This window comes from Astatotilapia calliptera, chromosome 3, assembly GCF_964374335.1.
Source record: "Astatotilapia calliptera chromosome 3, fAstCal68.1, whole genome shotgun sequence".
NCBI classification, from domain to species: domain Eukaryota; kingdom Metazoa; phylum Chordata; class Actinopteri; order Cichliformes; family Cichlidae; genus Astatotilapia; species Astatotilapia calliptera.
The window spans coordinates 23,413,773-23,436,704 of NC_137424.1; the positions used below are offsets into that span (position 1 = coordinate 23,413,773).

Consider the following 22,932-nt stretch of genomic DNA (forward strand, 5'->3'; position numbering starts at 1 on the left):
TGGTGTAATTGGCCTCAATAGCAACTAAGGCCCTGGTGTGGTGTATGTGGCCTCAGCCAGCAGCCACAGGCCCTGGTGTGGTGTAAGTGAGCTCAGAAGCAAATAAGGCCGTGGTGTTGTGTATGTGGCCTCAGCCAGCAGCCACAGGCCCTTGGTGTGGTGTAAGTGGCCTCAGCCAGCAGCCACAGGCCCTGGTGTGGTGTGGGTGGCCTCAGCCAGCAGCCACAGGCCCTTGGTGTGGTGTAAGTCGCCTCATCCAGCAGCCACAGGCCCTGATGTGGTGTAAGTGGCCTCAGCCAGAGCCACAGGCCCTGGTGTGGTGTAAGTGGCCTCAGCCAGAGCCACAGGGTCTGGTGTGATATGAGTGGCCTGAGCAAGAGCCACAGGCCCTGGTGTGGTGTAAGTGGCCTCAGCCAGCAGCCACAGGCCCTGGTGTGGTGTGGGTGGCCTCAGCCAGCAGCCACAGGCCCTTGGTGTGGTGTAAGTCGCCTCATCCAGCAGCCACAGGCCCTGATGTGGTGTAAGTGGCCTCAGCCAGAGCCACAGGCCCTGGTGTGGTGTAAGTGGCCTCAGCCAGAGCCACAGGCCCTGATGTGGTGTAAGTGGCCCCAGCCGGTCACTCAGGCCCTGGTGTGGTGTAGGTGGCATCAGCTAGCAGCACAAGACATTGGAAAACAGCCAAAAGCAGTGTCGTTAATGTGCCCTCATTAATGGGCAGCTGCTTTTGGTCTTTTAATACACCCCTTCTCTGGATCAAAAGCGGTTCAATGACATGAAAATCAAAGGCTTACAGCACCAGGTATTCCAAGGAAGTCTCCCATCCAAGTACTAACCAAGCCCAGCCCTTCTTAGCTTCCGAGATCAGACGAGGTCGGGCGTGCTCAGGGTGGTATGGCCGTAAGCTGCTGGCCCCAGCACAATGTCTCAATTTATGGATTCAACTGATTAGGTGGCAAGTACCTGAAGTTACGAAGACAATCCTATAACCATACCTGCATGTTTGCATAATACCCTAACCCAAAGGCTCAGTTTGGCATTTATCTAACAGCACAGGCCCTGGATTGTTGAAGATGGCCTCAGGAACCAGCACAGGGCCTGGTGTGTTGTACATGGCCACAGCAAGCAGCACAGGGCCAGGTTTGGTGAAGATGGCCTCGGCCAGAAGCACAGGGTCTGGTGTGATATGAGTGGCCTGAGCAAGAGCCACAGGCCCTGGTGTGGTGTAAGTGGCCTCAGCCAGCAGCCACAGGCCCTGGTGTGGTGTGGGTGGCCTCATCCAGCAGCCACAGGCCCTTGTGTGGTGTAAGTGGCCTCAGCCAGCAGCCACAGGCCCTGGTGTGGTGTAAGTGGCCTCAGCCAGTGCCACAGGCCCTGGTGTGGTGTAATTGGCCTCAATAGCAACTAAGGCCCTGGTGTTGTGTATGTGGCCTCAGCCAGCAGCCACAGGCCCTGGTGTGGTGTAAGTGGCCTCAATAGCAACTAATGCCCTGGTGTGGTGTAAGTGGCCTCAGCCAGCAGCCACAGGCACTGGTGTGGTGTAAGTGCCCTCAGCCAGCAGCCACAGGCACTGGTGTGGTGTAAGTGCCCTCAGCCAGCAGCCACAGGCCCTGGTGTGGTGTAAGTGGCCTGAGCAAGAGCCACAGGCCCTGGTGTGGTGTAAGTGGCCTCAGCCAGCAGCCACAGGCACTGGTGTGGTGTAAGTGCCCTCAGCCAGCAGCCACAGGCCCTGGTGTGGTGTAAGTGGCCTCAGCCAGCAGCCACAGGCCCTGGTGTGGTGTAAGTGGCCTGAGCAAGAGCCACAGGCCCTGGTGTGGTGTAAGTGGCCTCAGCCAGAAGCCACAGGCACTGGTGTGGTGTAAGTGACCTCAGCCAGCAGCCACAGGCCCTGGTGTGGTGTAAGTGGCCTCAGCCAAAAGCCACAGGCACTGGTGTGGTGTAAGTGCCCTCAGCCAGCAGCCACAGGCACTGGTGTGGTGTAAGTGACCTCAGCCAGCAGCCACAGGCCCTGGTGTGGTGTAAGTGGCCTCAGCCAGCAGCCACAGGCCCTGGTGTGGTGTAAGTGGCCTCAGCCAGTGCCACAGGCCCTGGTGTGGTGTAAGTGGCCTGAGCAAGAGTCACAGACCCTGGTGTGGTGTAATTGGCCTCAATAGCAACTAATGCCCTGGTGTGGTGTAAGTGGCCTCAGCCAGCAGCCACAGGCCCTGGTGTGGTGTAAGTGGCCTCAGAAGCAAATAAGGCCGTGGTGTTGTGTATGTGGCCTCAGCCAGCAGCCACAGGCCCTTGGTGTGGTGTAAGTGGCCTCAGCCAGCAGCCACAGGCCCTGGTGTGGTGTGGGTGGCCTCAGCCAGCAGCCACAGGCCCTTGGTGTGGTGTAAGTCGCCTCATCCAGCAGCCACAGGCCCTGATGTGGTGTAAGTGGCCTCAGCCAGAGCCACAGGCCCTGGTGTGGTGTAAGTGGCCTCAGCCAGAGCCACAGGGTCTGGTGTGATATGAGTGGCCTGAGCAAGAGCCACAGGCCCTGGTGTGGTGTAAGTGGCCTCAGCCAGCAGCCACAGGCCCTGGTGTGGTGTGGGTGGCCTCAGCCAGCAGCCACAGGCCCTTGGTGTGGTGTAAGTCGCCTCATCCAGCAGCCACAGGCCCTGATGTGGTGTAAGTGGCCTCAGCCAGAGCCACAGGCCCTGGTGTGGTGTAAGTGGCCTCAGCCAGAGCCACAGGCCCTGATGTGGTGTAAGTGGCCCCAGCCGGTCACTCAGGCCCTGGTGTGGTGTAGGTGGCATCAGCTAGCAGCACAAGACATTGGAAAACAGCCAAAAGCAGTGTCGTTAATGTGCCCTCATTAATGGGCAGCTGCTTTTGGTCTTTTAATACACCCCTTCTCTGGATCAAAAGCGGTTCAATGACATGAAAATCAAAGGCTTACAGCACCAGGTATTCCAAGGAAGTCTCCCATCCAAGTACTAACCAAGCCCAGCCCTTCTTAGCTTCCGAGATCAGACGAGGTCGGGCGTGCTCAGGGTGGTATGGCCGTAAGCTGCTGGCCCCAGCACAATGTCTCAATTTATGGATTCAACTGATTAGGTGGCAAGTACCTGAAGTTACGAAGACAATCCTATAACCATACCTGCATGTTTGCATAATACCCTAACCCAAAGGCTCAGTTTGGCATTTATCTAACAGCACAGGCCCTGGATTGTTGAAGATGGCCTCAGGAACCAGCACAGGGCCTGGTGTGTTGTACATGGCCACAGCAAGCAGCACAGGGCCAGGTTTGGTGAAGATGGCCTCGGCCAGAAGCACAGGGTCTGGTGTGATATGAGTGGCCTGAGCAAGAGCCACAGGCCCTGGTGTGGTGTAAGTGGCCTCAGCCAGCAGCCACAGGCCCTGGTGTGGTGTGGGTGGCCTCATCCAGCAGCCACAGGCCCTTGTGTGGTGTAAGTGGCCTCAGCCAGCAGCCACAGGCCCTGGTGTGGTGTAAGTGGCCTCAGCCAGTGCCACAGGCCCTGGTGTGGTGTAATTGGCCTCAATAGCAACTAAGGCCCTGGTGTTGTGTATGTGGCCTCAGCCAGCAGCCACAGGCCCTGGTGTGGTGTAAGTGGCCTCAATAGCAACTAATGCCCTGGTGTGGTGTAAGTGGCCTCAGCCAGCAGCCACAGGCACTGGTGTGGTGTAAGTGCCCTCAGCCAGCAGCCACAGGCACTGGTGTGGTGTAAGTGCCCTCAGCCAGCAGCCACAGGCCCTGGTGTGGTGTAAGTGGCCTGAGCAAGAGCCACAGGCCCTGGTGTGGTGTAAGTGGCCTCAGCCAGCAGCCACAGGCCCTGGTGTGGTGTAAGTGCCCTCAGCCAGCAGCCACAGGCCCTGGTGTGGTGTAAGTGGCCTCAGCCAGCAGCCACAGGCCCTGGTGTGGTGTAAGTGGCCTCAGCCAGAGCCACAGGCCCTGGTGTGGTGTAAGTGGCCTCAGCCAGTGCCACAGGCCCTGGTGTGGTGTAAGTGGCCTGAGCAAGAGCCACAGACCCTGGTGTGGTGTAATTGGCCTCAATAGCAACTAATGCCCTGGTGTGGTGTAGGTGGCCTCAGCCAGCAGCCACAGGCCCTGGTGTGGTGTAAGTGGCCTCAATAGCAACTAATGCCCTGGTGTGGTGTAAGTGGCCTCAGCCAGCAGCCACAGGCCCTGGTGTGGTGTAAGTGGCCTGAGCAAGAGCCACAGACCCTGGTGTGGTGTAATTGGCCTCAATAGCAACTAAGGCCCTGGTGTGGTGTAGGTGGCCTCAGCCAGCAGCCACAGGCCCTGGTGTGGTGTAAGTGGCCTCAGCCAGTGCCACAGGCCCTGGTGTGGTGTAAGTGGCCTGAGCAAGAGCCACAGACCCTGGTGTGGTGTAATTGGCCTCAATAGCAACTAATGCCCTGGTGTGGTGTAAGTGGCCTCAGCCAGCAGCCACAGGCCCTGGTGTGGTGTAAGTGGCCTCAGCCAGCAGCCACAGGCCCTGATGTGGTGTAAGTGGCCCCAGCCGGTCACTCAGGCCCTGGTGTGGTGTAGGTGGCATCAGCTAGCAGCACAAGACATTGGAAAACAGCCAAAAGCAATGTCGTTAATGTGCCCTCATTAATGGGCAGCTGCTTTTGGTCTTTTAATACACCCCTTCTCTGGATCAAAAGCGGTTCAATGACATGAAAATGAAAGGCTTACAGCACCAGGTATTCCCAGGCAGTCTCCCATCCAAGTACTAACCAAGCCCAGCCCTGCTTAGCTTCCGAGATCAGACGAGGTCGGGCGTGCTCAGGGTGGTATGGCCGTAAGCTGCTGGCCCCAGCACAATGTCTCAATTTATGGATTCAACTGATTAGGTGGCAAGTACCTGAAGTTACGAAGACAATCCTTTAACCATATCTGCATGTTTGCATAATACCCTAACCCAAAGGCTCAGTTTAGCATTTATCTAACAGCACAGGCCCTGGATTGTTGAAGATGGCCTCAGGAACCAGCACAGGGCCTGGTGTGTTGTACATGGCCACAGCTAGCAGCACAGGGCCTGGTTTGGTGAAGATGGCCTCGGCCAGAAGCGCAGGGCCTGGTGTGATGTGAGTGGCCTGAGCAAGAGCCACAGGCCCTGGTGTGGTGTAATTGGCCTCAGCCAGCAGCCACAGGCCCTGGTGTGGTGTAAGTGGCCTCAGCCAGCAGCCACAGGCCCTGGTGTGGTGTAAGTGGCCTCAGCCAGTGCCACAGGCCCTGGTGTGGTGTAAGTGGCCTGAGCAAGAGTCACAGACCCTGGTGTGGTGTAATTGGCCTCAATAGCAACTAAGGCCCTGGTGTGGTGTAAGTGGCCTCAGCCAGAAGCCACAGGCACTGGTGTGGTGTAAGTGGCCTCAGCCAGCAGCCACAGGCCCTGGTGTGGTGTAAGTGGCCTCAGCCAGCAGCCACAGGCCCTGGTGTGGTGTAAGTGGCCTCAGCCAGAAGCCACAGGCCCTGGTGTGGTGTAAGTGGCCTCAGCCAGTGCCACAGGCCCTGGTGTGGTGTAAGTGGCCTCAGCCAGTGCCACAGACCATGGTGTGGTGTAATTGGCCTCAATAGCAACTAATGCCCTGGTGTGGTGTAGGTGGCCTCAGCCAGCAGCCACAGGCCCTGGTGTGGTGTAAGTGGCCTCAATAGCAACTAATGCCCTGGTGTGGTGTAAGTGGCCTCAGCCAGCAGCCACAGGCCCTGGTGTGGTGTAAGTGGCCTCAGCCACTGCCACAGGCCCTGGTGTGGTGTAAGTGGCCTCAATAGCAACTAAGGCCCTGGTGTGGTGTAGGTGGCCTCAGCCAGCAGCCACAGGCCCTGGTGTGGTGTAAGTGGCCTCAGCCAGTGCCACAGGCCCTGGTGTGGTGTAAGTGGCCTGAGCAAGAGCCACAGACCCTGGTGTGGTGTAATTGGTCTCAATAGCAACTAATGCTCTGGTGTGGTGTAAGTGGCCTCAGCCAGCAGCCACAGGCCCTGGTGTGGTGTAAGTGGCCTCAGCCAGCAGCCACAGGCCCTGATGTGGTGTAAGTGGCCCCAGCCGGTCACTCAGGCCCTGGTGTGGTGTAGGTGGCATCAGCTAGCAGCACAAGACATTGGAAAACAGCCAAAAGCAATGTCGTTAATGTGCCCTCATTAATGGGCAGCTGCTTTTGGTCTTTTAATACACCCCTTCTCTGGATCAAAAGCGGTTCAATGACATGAAAATGAAAGGCTTACAGCACCAGGTATTCCCAGGTAGTCTCCCATCCAAGTACTAACCAAGCCCAGCCCTGCTTAGCTTCCGAGATCAGACGAGGTCGGGCGTGCTCAGGGTGGTATGGCCGTAAGCTGCTGGCCCCAGCACAATGTCTCAATTTATGGATTCAACTGATTAGGTGGCAAGTACCTGAAGTTACGAAGACAATCCTTTAACCATACCTGCATGTTTGCATAATACCCTAACCCAAAGGCTCAGTTTAGCATTTATCTAACAGCACAGGCCCTGGATTGTTGAAGATGGCCTCAGGAACCAGCACAGGGCCTGGTGTGTTGTACATGGCCACAGCTAGCAGCACAGGGCCTGGTTTGGTGAAGATGGCCTCGGCCAGAAGCGCAGGGCCTGGTGTGATGTGAGTGGCCTGAGCAAGAGCCACAGGCCCTGGTGTGGTGTAAGTGGCCTCAGCCAGAAGCCACAGGCACTGGTGTGGTGTAAGTGACCTCAGCCAGCAGCCACAGGCCCTGGTGTGGTGTAAGTGGCCTCAGCCAAAAGCCACAGGCACTGGTGTGGTGTAAGTGCCCTCAGCCAGCAGCCACAGGCACTGGTGTGGTGTAAGTGACCTCAGCCAGCAGCCACAGGCCCTGGTGTGGTGTAAGTGGCCTCAGCCAGCAGCCACAGGCCCTGGTGTGGTGTAAGTGGCCTCAGCCAGTGCCACAGGCCCTGGTGTGGTGTAAGTGGCCTGAGCAAGAGTCACAGACCCTGGTGTGGTGTAATTGGCCTCAATAGCAACTAATGCCCTGGTGTGGTGTAAGTGGCCTCAGCCAGCAGCCACAGGCCCTGGTGTGGTGTAAGTGGCCTCAGAAGCAAATAAGGCCGTGGTGTTGTGTATGTGGCCTCAGCCAGCAGCCACAGGCCCTTGGTGTGGTGTAAGTGGCCTCAGCCAGCAGCCACAGGCCCTGGTGTGGTGTGGGTGGCCTCAGCCAGCAGCCACAGGCCCTTGGTGTGGTGTAAGTCGCCTCATCCAGCAGCCACAGGCCCTGATGTGGTGTAAGTGGCCTCAGCCAGAGCCACAGGCCCTGGTGTGGTGTAAGTGGCCTCAGCCAGAGCCACAGGGTCTGGTGTGATATGAGTGGCCTGAGCAAGAGCCACAGGCCCTGGTGTGGTGTAAGTGGCCTCAGCCAGCAGCCACAGGCCCTGGTGTGGTGTGGGTGGCCTCAGCCAGCAGCCACAGGCCCTTGGTGTGGTGTAAGTCGCCTCATCCAGCAGCCACAGGCCCTGATGTGGTGTAAGTGGCCTCAGCCAGAGCCACAGGCCCTGGTGTGGTGTAAGTGGCCTCAGCCAGAGCCACAGGCCCTGATGTGGTGTAAGTGGCCCCAGCCGGTCACTCAGGCCCTGGTGTGGTGTAGGTGGCATCAGCTAGCAGCACAAGACATTGGAAAACAGCCAAAAGCAGTGTCGTTAATGTGCCCTCATTAATGGGCAGCTGCTTTTGGTCTTTTAATACACCCCTTCTCTGGATCAAAAGCGGTTCAATGACATGAAAATCAAAGGCTTACAGCACCAGGTATTCCAAGGAAGTCTCCCATCCAAGTACTAACCAAGCCCAGCCCTTCTTAGCTTCCGAGATCAGACGAGGTCGGGCGTGCTCAGGGTGGTATGGCCGTAAGCTGCTGGCCCCAGCACAATGTCTCAATTTATGGATTCAACTGATTAGGTGGCAAGTACCTGAAGTTACGAAGACAATCCTATAACCATACCTGCATGTTTGCATAATACCCTAACCCAAAGGCTCAGTTTGGCATTTATCTAACAGCACAGGCCCTGGATTGTTGAAGATGGCCTCAGGAACCAGCACAGGGCCTGGTGTGTTGTACATGGCCACAGCAAGCAGCACAGGGCCAGGTTTGGTGAAGATGGCCTCGGCCAGAAGCACAGGGTCTGGTGTGATATGAGTGGCCTGAGCAAGAGCCACAGGCCCTGGTGTGGTGTAAGTGGCCTCAGCCAGCAGCCACAGGCCCTGGTGTGGTGTGGGTGGCCTCATCCAGCAGCCACAGGCCCTTGTGTGGTGTAAGTGGCCTCAGCCAGCAGCCACAGGCCCTGGTGTGGTGTAAGTGGCCTCAGCCAGTGCCACAGGCCCTGGTGTGGTGTAATTGGCCTCAATAGCAACTAAGGCCCTGGTGTTGTGTATGTGGCCTCAGCCAGCAGCCACAGGCCCTGGTGTGGTGTAAGTGGCCTCAATAGCAACTAATGCCCTGGTGTGGTGTAAGTGGCCTCAGCCAGCAGCCACAGGCACTGGTGTGGTGTAAGTGCCCTCAGCCAGCAGCCACAGGCACTGGTGTGGTGTAAGTGCCCTCAGCCAGCAGCCACAGGCCCTGGTGTGGTGTAAGTGGCCTGAGCAAGAGCCACAGGCCCTGGTGTGGTGTAAGTGGCCTCAGCCAGCAGCCACAGGCCCTGGTGTGGTGTAAGTGCCCTCAGCCAGCAGCCACAGGCCCTGGTGTGGTGTAAGTGGCCTCAGCCAGCAGCCACAGGCCCTGGTGTGGTGTAAGTGGCCTCAGCCAGAGCCACAGGCCCTGGTGTGGTGTAAGTGGCCTCAGCCAGTGCCACAGGCCCTGGTGTGGTGTAAGTGGCCTGAGCAAGAGCCACAGACCCTGGTGTGGTGTAATTGGCCTCAATAGCAACTAATGCCCTGGTGTGGTGTAGGTGGCCTCAGCCAGCAGCCACAGGCCCTGGTGTGGTGTAAGTGGCCTCAATAGCAACTAATGCCCTGGTGTGGTGTAAGTGGCCTCAGCCAGCAGCCACAGGCCCTGGTGTGGTGTAAGTGGCCTGAGCAAGAGCCACAGACCCTGGTGTGGTGTAATTGGCCTCAATAGCAACTAAGGCCCTGGTGTGGTGTAGGTGGCCTCAGCCAGCAGCCACAGGCCCTGGTGTGGTGTAAGTGGCCTCAGCCAGTGCCACAGGCCCTGGTGTGGTGTAAGTGGCCTGAGCAAGAGCCACAGACCCTGGTGTGGTGTAATTGGCCTCAATAGCAACTAATGCCCTGGTGTGGTGTAAGTGGCCTCAGCCAGCAGCCACAGGCCCTGGTGTGGTGTAAGTGGCCTCAGCCAGCAGCCACAGGCCCTGATGTGGTGTAAGTGGCCCCAGCCGGTCACTCAGGCCCTGGTGTGGTGTAGGTGGCATCAGCTAGCAGCACAAGACATTGGAAAACAGCCAAAAGCAATGTCGTTAATGTGCCCTCATTAATGGGCAGCTGCTTTTGGTCTTTTAATACACCCCTTCTCTGGATCAAAAGCGGTTCAATGACATGAAAATGAAAGGCTTACAGCACCAGGTATTCCCAGGCAGTCTCCCATCCAAGTACTAACCAAGCCCAGCCCTGCTTAGCTTCCGAGATCAGACGAGGTCGGGCGTGCTCAGGGTGGTATGGCCGTAAGCTGCTGGCCCCAGCACAATGTCTCAATTTATGGATTCAACTGATTAGGTGGCAAGTACCTGAAGTTACGAAGACAATCCTTTAACCATATCTGCATGTTTGCATAATACCCTAACCCAAAGGCTCAGTTTAGCATTTATCTAACAGCACAGGCCCTGGATTGTTGAAGATGGCCTCAGGAACCAGCACAGGGCCTGGTGTGTTGTACATGGCCACAGCTAGCAGCACAGGGCCTGGTTTGGTGAAGATGGCCTCGGCCAGAAGCGCAGGGCCTGGTGTGATGTGAGTGGCCTGAGCAAGAGCCACAGGCCCTGGTGTGGTGTAATTGGCCTCAGCCAGCAGCCACAGGCCCTGGTGTGGTGTAAGTGGCCTCAGCCAGCAGCCACAGGCCCTGGTGTGGTGTAAGGGCCTCAGCCAGTGCCACAGGCCCTGGTGTGGTGTAAGTGGCCTGAGCAAGAGTCACAGACCCTGGTGTGGTGTAATTGGCCTCAATAGCAACTAAGGCCCTGGTGTGGTGTAAGTGGCCTCAGCCAGAAGCCACAGGCACTGGTGTGGTGTAAGTGGCCTCAGCCAGCAGCCACAGGCCCTGGTGTGGTGTAAGTGGCCTCAGCCAGCAGCCACAGGCCCTGGTGTGGTGTAAGTGGCCTCAGCCAGCAGCCACAGGCCCTGGTGTGGTGTAAGTGGCCTCAGCCAGTGCCACAGGCCCTGGTGTGGTGTAAGTGGCCTCAGCCAGTGCCACAGACCATGGTGTGGTGTAATTGGCCTCAATAGCAACTAATGCCCTGGTGTGGTGTAGGTGGCCTCAGCCAGCAGCCACAGGCCCTGGTGTGGTGTAAGTGGCCTCAATAGCAACTAATGCCCTGGTGTGGTGTAAGTGGCCTCAGCCAGCAGCCACAGGCCCTGGTGTGGTGTAAGTGGCCTCAGCCACTGCCACAGGCCCTGGTGTGGTGTAAGTGGCCTCAATAGCAACTAAGGCCCTGGTGTGGTGTAGGTGGCCTCAGCCAGCAGCCACAGGCCCTGGTGTGGTGTAAGTGGCCTCAGCCAGTGCCACAGGCCCTGGTGTGGTGTAAGTGGCCTGAGCAAGAGCCACAGACCCTGGTGTGGTGTAATTGGTCTCAATAGCAACTAATGCTCTGGTGTGGTGTAAGTGGCCTCAGCCAGCAGCCACAGGCCCTGGTGTGGTGTAAGTGGCCTCAGCCAGCAGCCACAGGCCCTGATGTGGTGTAAGTGGCCCCAGCCGGTCACTCAGGCCCTGGTGTGGTGTAGGTGGCATCAGCTAGCAGCACAAGACATTGGAAAACAGCCAAAAGCAATGTCGTTAATGTGCCCTCATTAATGGGCAGCTGCTTTTGGTCTTTTAATACACCCCTTCTCTGGATCAAAAGCGGTTCAATGACATGAAAATGAAAGGCTTACAGCACCAGGTATTCCCAGGTAGTCTCCCATCCAAGTACTAACCAAGCCCAGCCCTGCTTAGCTTCCGAGATCAGACGAGGTCGGGCGTGCTCAGGGTGGTATGGCCGTAAGCTGCTGGCCCCAGCACAATGTCTCAATTTATGGATTCAACTGATTAGGTGGCAAGTACCTGAAGTTACGAAGACAATCCTTTAACCATACCTGCATGTTTGCATAATACCCTAACCCAAAGGCTCAGTTTAGCATTTATCTAACAGCACAGGCCCTGGATTGTTGAAGATGGCCTCAGGAACCAGCACAGGGCCTGGTGTGTTGTACATGGCCACAGCTAGCAGCACAGGGCCTGGTTTGGTGAAGATGGCCTCGGCCAGAAGCGCAGGGCCTGGTGTGATGTGAGTGGCCTGAGCAAGAGCCACAGGCCCTGGTGTGGTGTAAGTGGCCTCAGCCAGAAGCCACAGGCACTGGTGTGGTGTAAGTGGCCTCAGCCAGCAGCCACAGGCCCTGGTGTGGTGTAAGTGGCCTCAGCCAGCAGCCACAGGCCCTGGTGTGGTGTAAGTGGCCTCAGCCAGAGCCACAGGCCCTGGTGTGGTGTAAGTGGCCTCAGCCAGTGCCACAGGCCCTGGTGTGGTGTAAGTGGCCTGAGCAAGAGCCACAGACCCTGGTGTGGTGTAATTGGCCTCAATAGCAACTAATGCCCTGGTGTGGTGTAGGTGGCCTCAGCCAGCAGCCACTGGCCCTGGTGTGGTGTAAGTGGCCTCAATAGCAACTAATGCCCTGGTGTGGTGTAAGTGGCCTCAGCCAGCAGCCACAGGCCCTGGTGTGGTGTAAGTGGCCTGAGCAAGAGCCACAGACCCTGGTGTGGTGTAATTGGCCTCAATAGCAACTAAGGCCCTGGTGTGGTGTAGGTGGCCTCAGCCAGCAGCCACAGGCCCTGGTGTGGTGTAAGTGGCCTCAGCCAGCAGCCACAGGCCCTGGTGTGGTGTAAGTGGCCTCAGCCAGCAGCCACAGGCCCTGATGTGGTGTAAGTGGCCCCAGCCGGTCACTCAGGCCCTGGTGTGGTGTTGGTGGCATCAGCTAGCAGCACAAGACATTGGAAAACAGCCAAAAGCAATGTCGTTAATGTGCCCTCATTAATGGGCAGCTGCTTTTGGTCTTTTAATACACCCCTTCTCTGGATCAAAAGCGGTTCAATGACATGAAAATGAAAGGCTTACAGCACCAGGTATTCCCAGGCAGTCTCCCATCCAAGTACTAACCAAGCCCAGCCCTGCTTAGCTTCCGAGATCAGACGAGGTCGGGCGTGCTCAGGGTGGTATGGCCGTAAGCTGCTGGCCCCAGCACAATGTCTCAATTTATGGATTCAACTGATTAGGTGGCAAGTACCTGAAGTTACGAAGACAATCCTTTAACCATACCTGCATGTTTGCATAATACCCTAACCCAAAGGCTCAGTTTAGCATTTATCTAACAGCACAGGCCCTGGTGTGTTGTACATGGCCACAGCTAGCAGCACAGGGCCTGGTTTGGTGAAGATGGCCTCGGCCAGAAGCGCAGGGCCTGGTGTGATGTGAGTGGCCTGAGCAAGAGCCACAGGCCCTGGTGTGGTGTAAGTGGCCTCAGCCAGAAGCCACAGGCACTGGTGTGCTGTAAGTGGCCTCAACCAGCAGCCACAGGCCCTGGTGTGGTGTAAGTGGCCTCAGCCAGCAGCCACAGGCCCTGGTGTGGTGTAAATGGCCTCAGCCAGCAGCCACAGGCCCTGGTGTGGTGTAAGTGGCCTCAGCCAGAGCCACAGGCCCTGGTGTGGTGTAAGTGGCCTCAGCCAGTGCCACAGGCCCTGGTGTGGTGTAAGTGGCCTGAGCAAGAGCCACAGACCCTGGTGTGGTGTAATTGGCCTCAATAGCAACTAATGCCCTGGTGAGGTGTAGGTGGCCTCAGCCAGCAGCCACAGGCCCTGGTGTGGTGTAAGTGGCCTCAGCCAGTGCCACAGGCCCTGGTGTGGTGTAAGGGGCCTCAATAGCAACTAATGCCCTGGTGTGGTGTAAGTGGCCTCAGCCAGCAGCCACAGGCACTGGTGTGGTGTAAGTGGCCTCAGCCAGCAGCCACAGGCCCTGGTGTGGTGTAAGTGGCCTCAGCCAGCAGCCACAGGCCCTGGTGTGGTGTAAGTGGCCTGAGCCAGCTGCCACAGGCCCTGGTGTGGTGTAAGTGGCCTCAGCCAGAAGCCACAGGCACTGGTGTGGTGTAAGTGCCCTCAGCCAGCAGCCACAGGCCCTGGTGTGGTGTAAGTGACCTCAGCCAGCAGCCACAGGCCCTGGTGTGGTGTAAGTGGCCTCAGCCAGCAGCCACAGGCACTGGTGTGGTGTAAGTGGCCTCAGCCAGCAGCCACAGGCCCTGGTGTGGTGTAAGTGGCCTCAGCCAGCAGCCACAGGCCCTGGTGTGGTGTAAGTGGCCTGAGCCAGCAGCCACAGGCCCTGGTGTGGTGTAAGTGGCGTCAGCCAGTGCCACAGGCCCTAGTGTGGTGTAAGTGGCCTGAGCAAGAGTCACAGACCCTGGTGTGGTGTAATTGGCCTCAATAGCAACTAATGCCCTGGTGTGGTGTAGGTGGCCTCAGCCAGCAGCCACAGGCCCTGGTGTGGTGTAAGTGGCCTCAGCCAGTGCCACAGGCCCTGATGTGGTGTAAGTGGCCTGAGCAAGAGCCACAGACCCTGGTGTGGTGTAATTGGCCTCAATAGCAACTAATGCCCTGGTGTGGTGTAAGTGGCCTCAGCCAGCAGCCACAGGCCCTGGTGTGGTGTAAGTGGCCTCAGCCAGCAGCCACAGGCCCTGATGTGGTGTAAGTGGCCCCAGCCGGTCACTCAGGCCCTGGTGTGGTGTAGGTGGCATCAGCTAGCAGCACAAGACATTGGAAAACAGCCAAAAGCAATGTCGTTAATGTGCCCTCATTAATGGGCAGCTGCTTTTGGTCTTTTAATACACCCCTTCTCTGGATCAAAAGCGGTTCAATGACATGAAAAACAAAGGCTTACAGCACCAGGTATTCCCAGGCAGTCTCCCATCCAAGTACTAACCAAGCCCAGCCCTGCTTAGCTTCCGAGATCAGACGAGGTCGGGCGTGCTCAGGGTGGTATGGCCGTAAGCTGCTGGCCCCAGCACAATGTCTCAATTTATGGATTCAACTGATTAGGTGGCAAGTACCTGAAGTTACGAAGACAATCCTTTAACCATACCTGCATGTTTGCATAATACCCTAACCCAAAGGCTCAGTTTAGCATTTATCTAACAGCACAGGCCCTGGATTGTTGAAGATGGCCTCAGGAACCAGCACAGGGCCTGGTGTGTTGTACATGGCCACAGCTAGCAGCACAGGGCCTGGTTTGGTGAAGATGGCCTCGGCCAGAAGCGCAGGGCCTGGTGTGATGTGAGTGGCCTGAGCAAGAGCCACAGGCCCTGGTGTGGTGTAAGTGGCCTCAGCCAGAAGCCACAGGCACTGGTGTGGTGTAAGTGGCCTCAGCCAGCAGCCACAGTCCCTGGTGTGGTGTAAGTGGCCTCAGCCAGCAGCCACAGGCCCTGGTGTGGTGTAAGTGGCCTCAGCCAGCAGCCACAGGCCCTGGTGTGGTGTAAGTGGCCTCAGCCAGCAGCCACAGGCCCTGGTGTGGTGTAAGTGGCCTCAGCCAGTGCCACAGGCCCTGGTGTGGTGTAAGTGGCCTGAGCAAGAGCCACAGACCCTGGTGTGGTGTAATTGGCCTCAATAGCAACTAATGCCCTGGTGTGGTGTAAGTGGCCTCAGCCAGCAGCCACAGGCCCTGGTGTGGTGTAAGTGGCCTCAGCCAGTGCCACAGGCCCTGGTGTGGTGTAAGGGGCCTCAATAGCAACTAAGGCCCTGGTGTGGTGTAAGTGGCCTCAGCCAGCAGCCACAGGCCCTGGTGTGGTGTAAGTGACCTCAGCCAGCAGCCACAGGCCCTGGTGTGGTGTAAGTGGCCTCAGCCAGCAGCCACAGGCCCTGGTGTGGTGTAAGTGGCCTCAGCCAGTGCCACAGGCCCTGGTGTGGTGTAAGTGGCCTGAGCAAGAGTCACAGACCCTGGTGTGGTGTAATTGGCCTCAATAGCAACTAATGCCCTGGTGTGGTGTAGGTGGCCTCAGCCAGCAGCCACAGGCCCTGGTGTGGTGTAAGGGGCCTCAATAGCAACTAATGCCCTGGTGTGGTGTAAGTGGCCTCAGCCAGCAGCCACAGGCACTGGTGTGGTGTAAGTGCCCTCAGCCAGCAGCCACAGGCCCTGGTGTGGTGTAAGTGGCCTCAGCCAGAAGCCACAGGCCCTGGTGTGGTGTAAGTGGCCTGAGCAAGAGCCACAGGCCCTGGTGTGGTGTAAGTGGCCTCAGCCAGAAGCCACAGGCACTGGTGTGGTGTAAGTGCCCTCAGCCAGCAGCCACAGGCACTGGTGTGGTGTAAGTGACCTCAGCCAGCAGCCACAGGCCCTGGTGTGGTGTAAGTGGCCTCAGCCAGCAGCCACAGGCCCTGGTGTGGTGTAAGTGGCCTCAGCCAGAAGCCACAGGCACTGGTGTGGTGTAAGTGCCCTCAGCCAGCAGCCACAGGCACTGGTGTGGTGTAAGTGACCTCAGCCAGCAGCCACAGGCCCTGGTGTGGTGTAAGTGGCCTCAGCCAGCAGCCACAGGCCCTGGTGTGGTGTAAGTGGCCTCAGCCAGCAGCCACAGGCCCTGGTGTGGTGTAAGTGGCCTGAGCAAGAGTCACAGACCCTGGTGTGGTGTAATTGGCCTCAATAGCAACTAATGCCCTGGTGTGGTGTAGGTGGCCTCAGCCAGCAGCCACAGGCCCTGGTGTGGTGTAAGTGGCCTCAGCCAGTGCCACAGGCCCTGATGTGGTGTAAGTGGCCTGAGCAAGAGCCACAGACCCTGGTGTGGTGTAATTGGCCTCAATAGCAACTAATGCCCTGGTGTGGTGTAAGTGGCCTCAGCCAGCAGCCACAGGCCCTGGTGTGGTGTAAGTGGCCTCAGCCAGCAGCCACAGGCCCTGATGTGGTGTAAGTGGCCCCAGCCGGTCACTCAGGCCCTGGTGTGGTGTAGGTGGCATCAGCTAGCAGCACAATACATTGGAAAACAGCCAAAAGCAATGTCGTTAATGTGCCCTCATTAATGGGCAGCTGCTTTTGGTCTTTTAATACACCCCTTCTCTGGATCAAAAGCGGTTCAATGACATGAAAATGAAAGGCTTACAGCACCAGGTATTCCCAGGTAGTCTCCCATCCAAATACTAACCAAGCCCAGCCCTGCTTAGCTTCCGAGATCAGACGAGGTCGGGCATGCTCAGGGTGGTATGGCCGTAAGCTGCTGGCCCCAGCACAATGTCTCAATTTATGGATTCAACTGATTAGGTGGCAAGTACCTGAAGTTACGAAGACAATCCTTTAACCATACCTGCATGTTTGCATAATACCCTAACCCAAAGGCTCAGTTTAGCATTTATCTAACAGCACAGGCCCTGGATTGTTGAAGATGGCCTCAGGAACCAGCACAGGGCCTGGTGTGTTGTACATGGCCACAGCTAGCAGCACAGGGCCTGGTTTGGTGAAGATGGCCTCGGCCAGAAGCGCAGGGCCTGGTGTGATGTGAGTGGCCTGAGCAAGAGCCACAGGCCCTGGTGTGGTGTAAGTGGCCTCAGCCAGAAGCCACAGTCCCTGGTGTGGTGTAAGTGGCCTCAGCCAGCAGCCACAGGCCCTGGTGTGGTGTAAGTGGCCTCAGCCAGCAGCCACAGTCCCTGGTGTGGTGTAAGTGGCCTCAGCCAGCAGCCACAGGCCCTGGTGTGGTGTAAGTGACCTCAGCCAGCAGCCACAGTCCCTGGTGTGGTGTAAGTGGCCTCAGCCAGCAGCCACAGGCCCTGGTGTGGTGTAAGTGACCTCAGCCAGCAGCCACAGGCCCTGGTGTGGTGTAAGTGGCCTCAGCCAGCAGCCACAGGCCCTGGTGTGGTGTAAGTGGCCTGAGCCAGCTGCCACAGGCCCTGGTGTGGTGTAAGTGGCCTCAGCCAGAAGCCACAGGCACTGGTGTGGTGTAAGTGCCCTCAGCCAGCAGCCACAGGCCCTGGTGTGGTGTAAGTGACCTCAGCCAGCAGCCACAGGCCCTGGTGTGGTGTAAGTGGCCTCAGCCAGCAGCCACAGGCCCTGGTGTGGTGTAAGTGGCCTCAGCCAGTGCCACAGGCCCTGGTGTGGTGTAAGTGGCCTGAGCAAGAGTCACAGACCCTGGTGTGGTGTAATTGGCCTCAATAGCAACTAATGCCCTGGTGTGGTGTAGGTGGCCTCAGCCAGCAGCCACAGGCCCTGGTGTGGTGTAAGTGGCCTCAGCCAGTGCCACAGGCCCTGGTGTGGTGTAAGGGGCCTCAATAGCAACTAATGCCCTGGTGTGGTGTAAGTGGCCTCAGCCAGCAGCCACAGGCACTGGTGTGGTGTAAGTGCCCTCAGCCAGCAGCCACAGGCCCTGGTGTGGTGTAAGTGGCCTCAGCCAGCAGCCACAGGCCCTGGTGTGGTGTAAGTGGCCTGAGCAAGAGCCACAGGCCCTGGTGTGGTGTAAGTGGCCTCAGCCAGAAGCCACAGGCACTGGTGTGGTGTAAGTGACCTCAGCCAGCAGCCACAGGCCCTGGTGTGGTGTAAGTGGCCTCAGCCAAAAGCCACAGGCACTGGTGTGGTGTAAGTGCCCTCAGCCAGCAGCCACAGGCACTGGTGTGGTGTAAGTGACCTCAGCCAGCAGCCACAGGCCCTGGTGTGGTGTAAGTGGCCTCAGCCAGCAGCCACAGGCCCTGGTGTGGTGTAAGTGGCCTCAGCCAGTGCCACAGGCCCTGGTGTGGTGTAAGTGGCCTGAGCAAGAGTCACAGACCCTGGTGTGGTGTAATTGGCCTCAATAGCAACTAATGCCCTGGTGTGGTGTAAGTGGCCTCAGCCAGCAGCCACAGGCCCTGGTGTGGTGTAAGTGGCCTGAGCAAGAGCCACAGGCCCTGGTGTGGTGTAAGTGGCCTCAGCCAGAAGCCACAGGCACTGGTGTGGTGTAAGTGGCCTCAGCCAGCAGCCACAGTCCCTGGTGTGGTGTAAGTGGCCTCAGCCAGCAGCCACAGGCCCTGGTGTGGTGTAAATGGCCTCAGCCAGCAGCCACAGGCCCTGGTGTGGTGTAAGTGGCCTCAGCCAGAGCCACAGGCCATGGTGTGGTGTAAGTGGCCTCAGCCAGTGCCACAGGCCCTGGTGTGGTGTAAGTGGCCTGAGCAAGAGCCACAGACCCTGGTGTGGTGTAATTGGCCTCAATAGCAACTAATGCCCTGGTGTGGTGTAGGTGGCCTCAGCCAGCAGCCACAGGCCCTGGTGTGGTGTAAGTGGCCTCAGCCAGTGCCACAGGCCCTGGTGTGGTGTAAGGGGCCTCAATAGCAACTAATGCCCTGGTGTGGTGTAAGTGGCCTCAGCCAGCAGCCACAGGCACTGGTGTGGTGTAAGTGGCCTCAGCCAGCAGCCACAGGCCCTGGTGTGGTGTAAGTGGCCTCAGCCAGCAGCCACAGGCCCTGGTGTGGTGTAAGTGGCCTGAGCCAGCTGCCACAGGCCCTAGTGTGGTGTAAGTGGCCTCAGCCAGAAGCCACAGGCACTGGTGTGGTGTAAGTGCCCTCAGCCAGCAGCCACACGCCCTGGTGTGGTGTAAGTGACCTCAGCCAGCAGCCAAAGGCCCTGGTGTGGTGTAAGTGGCCTCAGCCAGCAGCCACAGGCCCTGGTGTGGTGTAAGTGGCCTCAGCCAGTGCCACAGGCCCTGGTGTGGTGTAAGTGGCCTGAGCAAGAGTCACAGACCCTGGTGTGGTGTAATTGGCCTCAATAGCAACTAATGCCCTGGTGTGGTGTAGGTGGCCTCAGCCAGCAGCCACAGGCCCTGGTGTGGTGTAAGTGGCCTCAGCCAGTGCCACAGGCCCTGGTGTGGTGTAAGTGGCCTGAGCAAGAGCCACAGGCCCTGGTGTGGTGTAAGTGGCCTCAGCCAGAAGCCACAGGCACTGGTGTGGTGTAAGTGCCCTCAGCCAGCAGCCACAGGCACTGGTGTGGTGTAAGTGACCTCAGCCAGCAGCCACAGGCCCTGGTGTGGTGTAAGTGGCCTCAGCCAGAAGCCACAGGCACTGGTGTGGTGTAAGTGCCCTCAGCCAGCAGCCACAGGCACTGGTGTGGTGTAAGTGACCTCAGCCAGCAGCCACATGCCCTGGTGTGGTGTAAGTGGCCTCAGCCAGCAGCCACAGGCCCTGGTGTGGTGTAAGTGGCCTCAGCCAGTGCCACAGGCCATGGTGTGGTGTAAGTGGCCTGAGCAAGAGCCACAGACCCTGGTGTGGTGTAATTGGCCTCAATAGCAACTAATGCCCTGGTGTGGTGTAAGTGGCCTCAGCCAGCAGCCACAGGCCCTGGTGTGGTGTAAGTGGCCTCAGCCAGCAGCCACAGGCCCTGATGTGGTGTAAGTGGCCCCAGCCGGTCACTCAGGCCCTGGTGTGGTGTAGGTGGCATCAGCTAGCAGCACAAGACATTGGAAAACAGCCAAAAGCAATGTCGTTAATGTGCCCTCATTAATGGGCAGCTGCTTTTGGTCTTTTAATACACCCCTTCTCTGGATCAAAAGCTGTTCAATGACATGAAAATGAAAGGCTTACAGCACCAGGTATTCCCAGGTAGTCTCCCATCCAAGTACTAACCAAGCCCAGCCCTGCTTAGCTTCCGAGATCAGACGAGGTCGGGCGTGCTCAGGGTGGTATGGCCGTAAGCTGCTGGCCCCAGCACAATGTCTCAATTTATGGATTCAACTATTTAGGTGGCAAGTACCTGAAGTTACGAAGACAATCCTTTAACCATACCTGCATGTTTGCATAATACCCTAACCCAAAGGCTCAGTTTAGCATTTATCTAACAGCACAGGCCCTGGATTGTTGAAGATGGCCTCAGGAACCAGCACAGGGCCTGGTGTCTTGTACATGGCCACAGCTAGCAGCACAGGGCCTGGTTTGGTGAAAATGGCCTCGGCCAGAAGCGCAGGGCCTGGTGTGATGTGAGTGGCCTGAGCAAGAGCCACAGGCCCTGGTGTGGTGTAAGTGGCCTCAGCCAGAAGCCACAGGCCCTGGTGTGGTGTAAGTGGCCTCAGCCAGCAGCCACAGGCCCTGGTGTGGTGTAAGTGGCCTCAGCCAGCAGCCACAGGCCCTGGTGTGGTGTAAGTGGCCTCAGCCAGAGCCACAGGCCCTGGTGTGGTGTAAGTGGCCTCAGCCAGTGCCACAGGCCCTGGTGTGGTGTAAGTGACCTATATAGCAACTAATGCCCTGGTGTGGTGTAAGTGGCCTCAGCCAGCAGCCACAGGCCCTGGTGTGGTGTAAGTGGCCTCAGCCACTGCCACAGGCCCTGGTGTGGTGTAAGTGGCCTCAATAGCAACTAAGGCCCTGGTGTGGTGTAGGTGGCCTCAGCCAGCAGCCACAGGCCCTGGTGTGGTGTAAGTGGCCTCAGCCAGTGCCACAGGCCCTGGTGTGGTGTAAGTGGCCTGAGCAAGAGCCACAGACCATGGTGTGGTGTAATTGGTCTCAATAGCAACTAATGCTCTGGTGTGGTGTAAGTGGCCTCAGGCAGCAGCCACAGGCCCTGGTGTGGTGTAAGTGGCCTCAGCCAGCAGCCACAGGCCCTGATGTGGTGTAAGTGGCCCCAGCCGGTCACTCAGGCCCTGGTGTGGTGTAGGTGGCATCAGCTAGCAGCACAAGACATTGGAAAACAGCCAAAAGCAATGTCGTTAATGTGCCCTCATTAATGGGCAGCTGCTTTTGGTCTTTTAATACACCCCTTCTCTGGATCAAAAGCGGTTCAATGACATGAAAATGAAAGGCTTACAGCACCAGGTATTCCCAGGTAGTCTCCCATCCAAGTACTAACCAAGCCCAGCCCTGCTTAGCTTCCGAGATCAGACGAGGTCGGGCGTGCTCAGGGTGGTATGGCCGTAAGCTGCTGGCCCCAGCACAATGTCTCAATTTATGGATTCAACTGATTAGGTGGCAAGTACCTGAAGTTACGAAGACAATCCTTTAACCATACCTGCATGTTTGCATAATACCCTAACCCAAAGGCTCAGTTTAGCATTTATCTAACAGCACAGGCCCTGGATTGTTGAAGATGGCCTCAGGAACCAGCACAGGGCCTGGTGTGTTGTACATGGCCACAGCTAGCAGCACAGGGCCTGGTTTGGTGAAGATGGCCTCGGCCAGAAGCGCAGGGCCTGGTGTGATGTGAGTGGCCTGAGCAAGAGCCACAGGCCCTGGTGTGGTGTAAGTGGCCTCAGCCAGAAGCCACAGGCACTGGTGTGGTGTAAGTGGCCTCAGCCAGCAGCCACAGGCCCTGGTGTGGTGTAAGTGGCCTCAGCCAGCAGCCACAGGCCCTGGTGTGGTGTAAGTGGCCTCAGCCAGAGCCACAGGCCCTGGTGTGGTGTAAGTGGCCTCAGCCAGTGCCACAGGCCCTGGTGTGGTGTAAGTGGCCTGAGCAAGAGCCACAGACCCTGGTGTGGTGTAATTGGCCTCAATAGCAACTAATGCCCTGGTGTGGTGTAGGTGGCCTCAGCCAGCAGCCACAGGCCCTGGTGTGGTGTAAGTGGCCTCAGCCAGCAGCCACAGGCCCTGGTGTGGTGTAAGTGGCCTGAGCAAGAGCCACAGACCCTGGTGTGGTGTAATTGGCCTCAATAGCAACTAAGGCCCTGGTGTGGTGTAGGTGGCCTCAGCCAGCAGCCACAGGCCCTGGTGTGGTGTAAGTGGCCTCAGCCAGCAGCCACAGGCCCTGGTGTGGTGTAAGTGGCCTCAGCCAGCAGCCACAGGCCCTGATGTGGTGTAAGTGGCCTCAGCCAGAGCCACAGGCCCTGGTGTGGTGTAAGTGGCCTCAGCCAGCAGCCACAGGCCCTGGTGTGGTGTAAGTGGCCTCAGCCAGAGCCACAGGCCCTGATGTGGTGTAAGTGGCCCCAGCCGGTCACTCAGGCCCTGGTGTGGTGTAGGTGGCATCAGCTAGCAGCACAAGACATTGGAAAACAGCCAAAAGCAATGTCGTTAATGTGCCCTCATTAATGGGCAGCTGCTTTTGGTCTTTTAATACACCCCTTCTCTGGATCAAAAGCGGTTCAATGACATGAAAATGAAAGGCTTACAGCACCAGGTATTCCCAGGCAGTCTCCCATCCAAGTACTAACCAAGCCCAGCCCTGCTTAGCTTCCGAGATCAGACGAGGTCGGGCGTGCTCAGGGTGGTATGGCCGTAAGCTGCTGGCCCCAGCACAATGTCTCAATTTATGGATTCAACTGATTAGGTGGCAAGTACCTGAAGTTACGAAGACAATCCTTTAACCATACCTGCATGTTTCCATAATACCCTAACCCAAAGGCTCAGTTTAGCATTTATCTAACAGCACAGGCCCTGGTGTGTTGTACATGGCCACAGCTAGCAGCACAGGGCCTGGTTTGGTGAAGATGGCCTCGGCCAGAAGCGCAGGGCCTGGTGTGATGTGAGTGGCCTGAGCAAGAGCCACAGGCCCTGGTGTGGTGTAAGTGGCCTCAGCCAGAAGCCACAGGCACTGGTGTGGTGTAAGTGGCCTCAGCCAGCAGCCACAGGCCCTGGTGTGGTGTAAGTGGCCTCAGCCAGCAGCCACAGGCCCTGGTGTGGTGTAAATGGCCTCAGCCAGCAGCCACAGGCCCTGGTGTGGTGTAAGTGGCCTCAGCCAGAGCCACAGGCCCTGGTGTGGTGTAAGTGGCCTCAGCCAGTGCCACAGGCCCTGGTGTGGTGTAATTGGCCTCAATAGCAACTAATGCCCTGGTGAGGTGTAGGTGGCCTCAGCCAGCAGCCACAGGCCCTGGTGTGGTGTAAGTGGCCTCAGCCAGTGC

At 57.8% G+C, this 22,932-nt stretch overlaps 13 non-coding genes across 13 annotated transcripts; all 13 read right to left on the reverse strand.

Moving 5' to 3' along the window:
• Positions 1-784: 784 nt before the first annotated feature.
• On the reverse strand, positions 785-903 carry LOC145427190 (5S ribosomal RNA). The gene has a single exon (XR_013907921.1). It is a non-coding gene; the product is annotated as a 5S ribosomal RNA (ribosomal RNA).
• Positions 904-2,913: 2,010 nt separating this feature from the next.
• On the reverse strand, positions 2,914-3,032 carry LOC145427191 (5S ribosomal RNA). The gene has a single exon (XR_013907922.1). It is a non-coding gene; the product is annotated as a 5S ribosomal RNA (ribosomal RNA).
• Positions 3,033-4,677: 1,645 nt separating this feature from the next.
• Positions 4,678-4,796, reverse strand: LOC145426446 (5S ribosomal RNA). The gene has a single exon (XR_013907156.1). It is a non-coding gene; the product is annotated as a 5S ribosomal RNA (ribosomal RNA).
• Positions 4,797-6,204: 1,408 nt separating this feature from the next.
• Positions 6,205-6,323, reverse strand: LOC145427672 (5S ribosomal RNA). Its single transcript, XR_013908214.1, has one exon. It is a non-coding gene; the product is annotated as a 5S ribosomal RNA (ribosomal RNA).
• Positions 6,324-7,740: 1,417 nt separating this feature from the next.
• LOC145427192 (5S ribosomal RNA) lies at positions 7,741-7,859 on the reverse strand. Its single transcript, XR_013907923.1, has one exon. It is a non-coding gene; the product is annotated as a 5S ribosomal RNA (ribosomal RNA).
• A 1,645-nt stretch (positions 7,860-9,504) lies between these two features.
• Positions 9,505-9,623, reverse strand: LOC145426447 (5S ribosomal RNA). Its single transcript, XR_013907157.1, has one exon. It is a non-coding gene; the product is annotated as a 5S ribosomal RNA (ribosomal RNA).
• Positions 9,624-11,030: 1,407 nt separating this feature from the next.
• LOC145427674 (5S ribosomal RNA) lies at positions 11,031-11,149 on the reverse strand. Its single transcript, XR_013908215.1, has one exon. It is a non-coding gene; the product is annotated as a 5S ribosomal RNA (ribosomal RNA).
• A 1,095-nt stretch (positions 11,150-12,244) lies between these two features.
• On the reverse strand, positions 12,245-12,363 carry LOC145426448 (5S ribosomal RNA). The gene has a single exon (XR_013907158.1). It is a non-coding gene; the product is annotated as a 5S ribosomal RNA (ribosomal RNA).
• Positions 12,364-14,053: 1,690 nt separating this feature from the next.
• Positions 14,054-14,172, reverse strand: LOC145426449 (5S ribosomal RNA). Its single transcript, XR_013907159.1, has one exon. It is a non-coding gene; the product is annotated as a 5S ribosomal RNA (ribosomal RNA).
• A 2,084-nt stretch (positions 14,173-16,256) lies between these two features.
• Positions 16,257-16,375, reverse strand: LOC145427119 (5S ribosomal RNA). Its single transcript, XR_013907843.1, has one exon. It is a non-coding gene; the product is annotated as a 5S ribosomal RNA (ribosomal RNA).
• Positions 16,376-19,689: 3,314 nt separating this feature from the next.
• Positions 19,690-19,808, reverse strand: LOC145427675 (5S ribosomal RNA). Its single transcript, XR_013908216.1, has one exon. It is a non-coding gene; the product is annotated as a 5S ribosomal RNA (ribosomal RNA).
• A 1,094-nt stretch (positions 19,809-20,902) lies between these two features.
• Positions 20,903-21,021, reverse strand: LOC145427676 (5S ribosomal RNA). The gene has a single exon (XR_013908217.1). It is a non-coding gene; the product is annotated as a 5S ribosomal RNA (ribosomal RNA).
• Positions 21,022-22,196: 1,175 nt separating this feature from the next.
• LOC145426450 (5S ribosomal RNA) lies at positions 22,197-22,315 on the reverse strand. Its single transcript, XR_013907160.1, has one exon. It is a non-coding gene; the product is annotated as a 5S ribosomal RNA (ribosomal RNA).
• Positions 22,316-22,932: the final 617 nt, after the last annotated feature.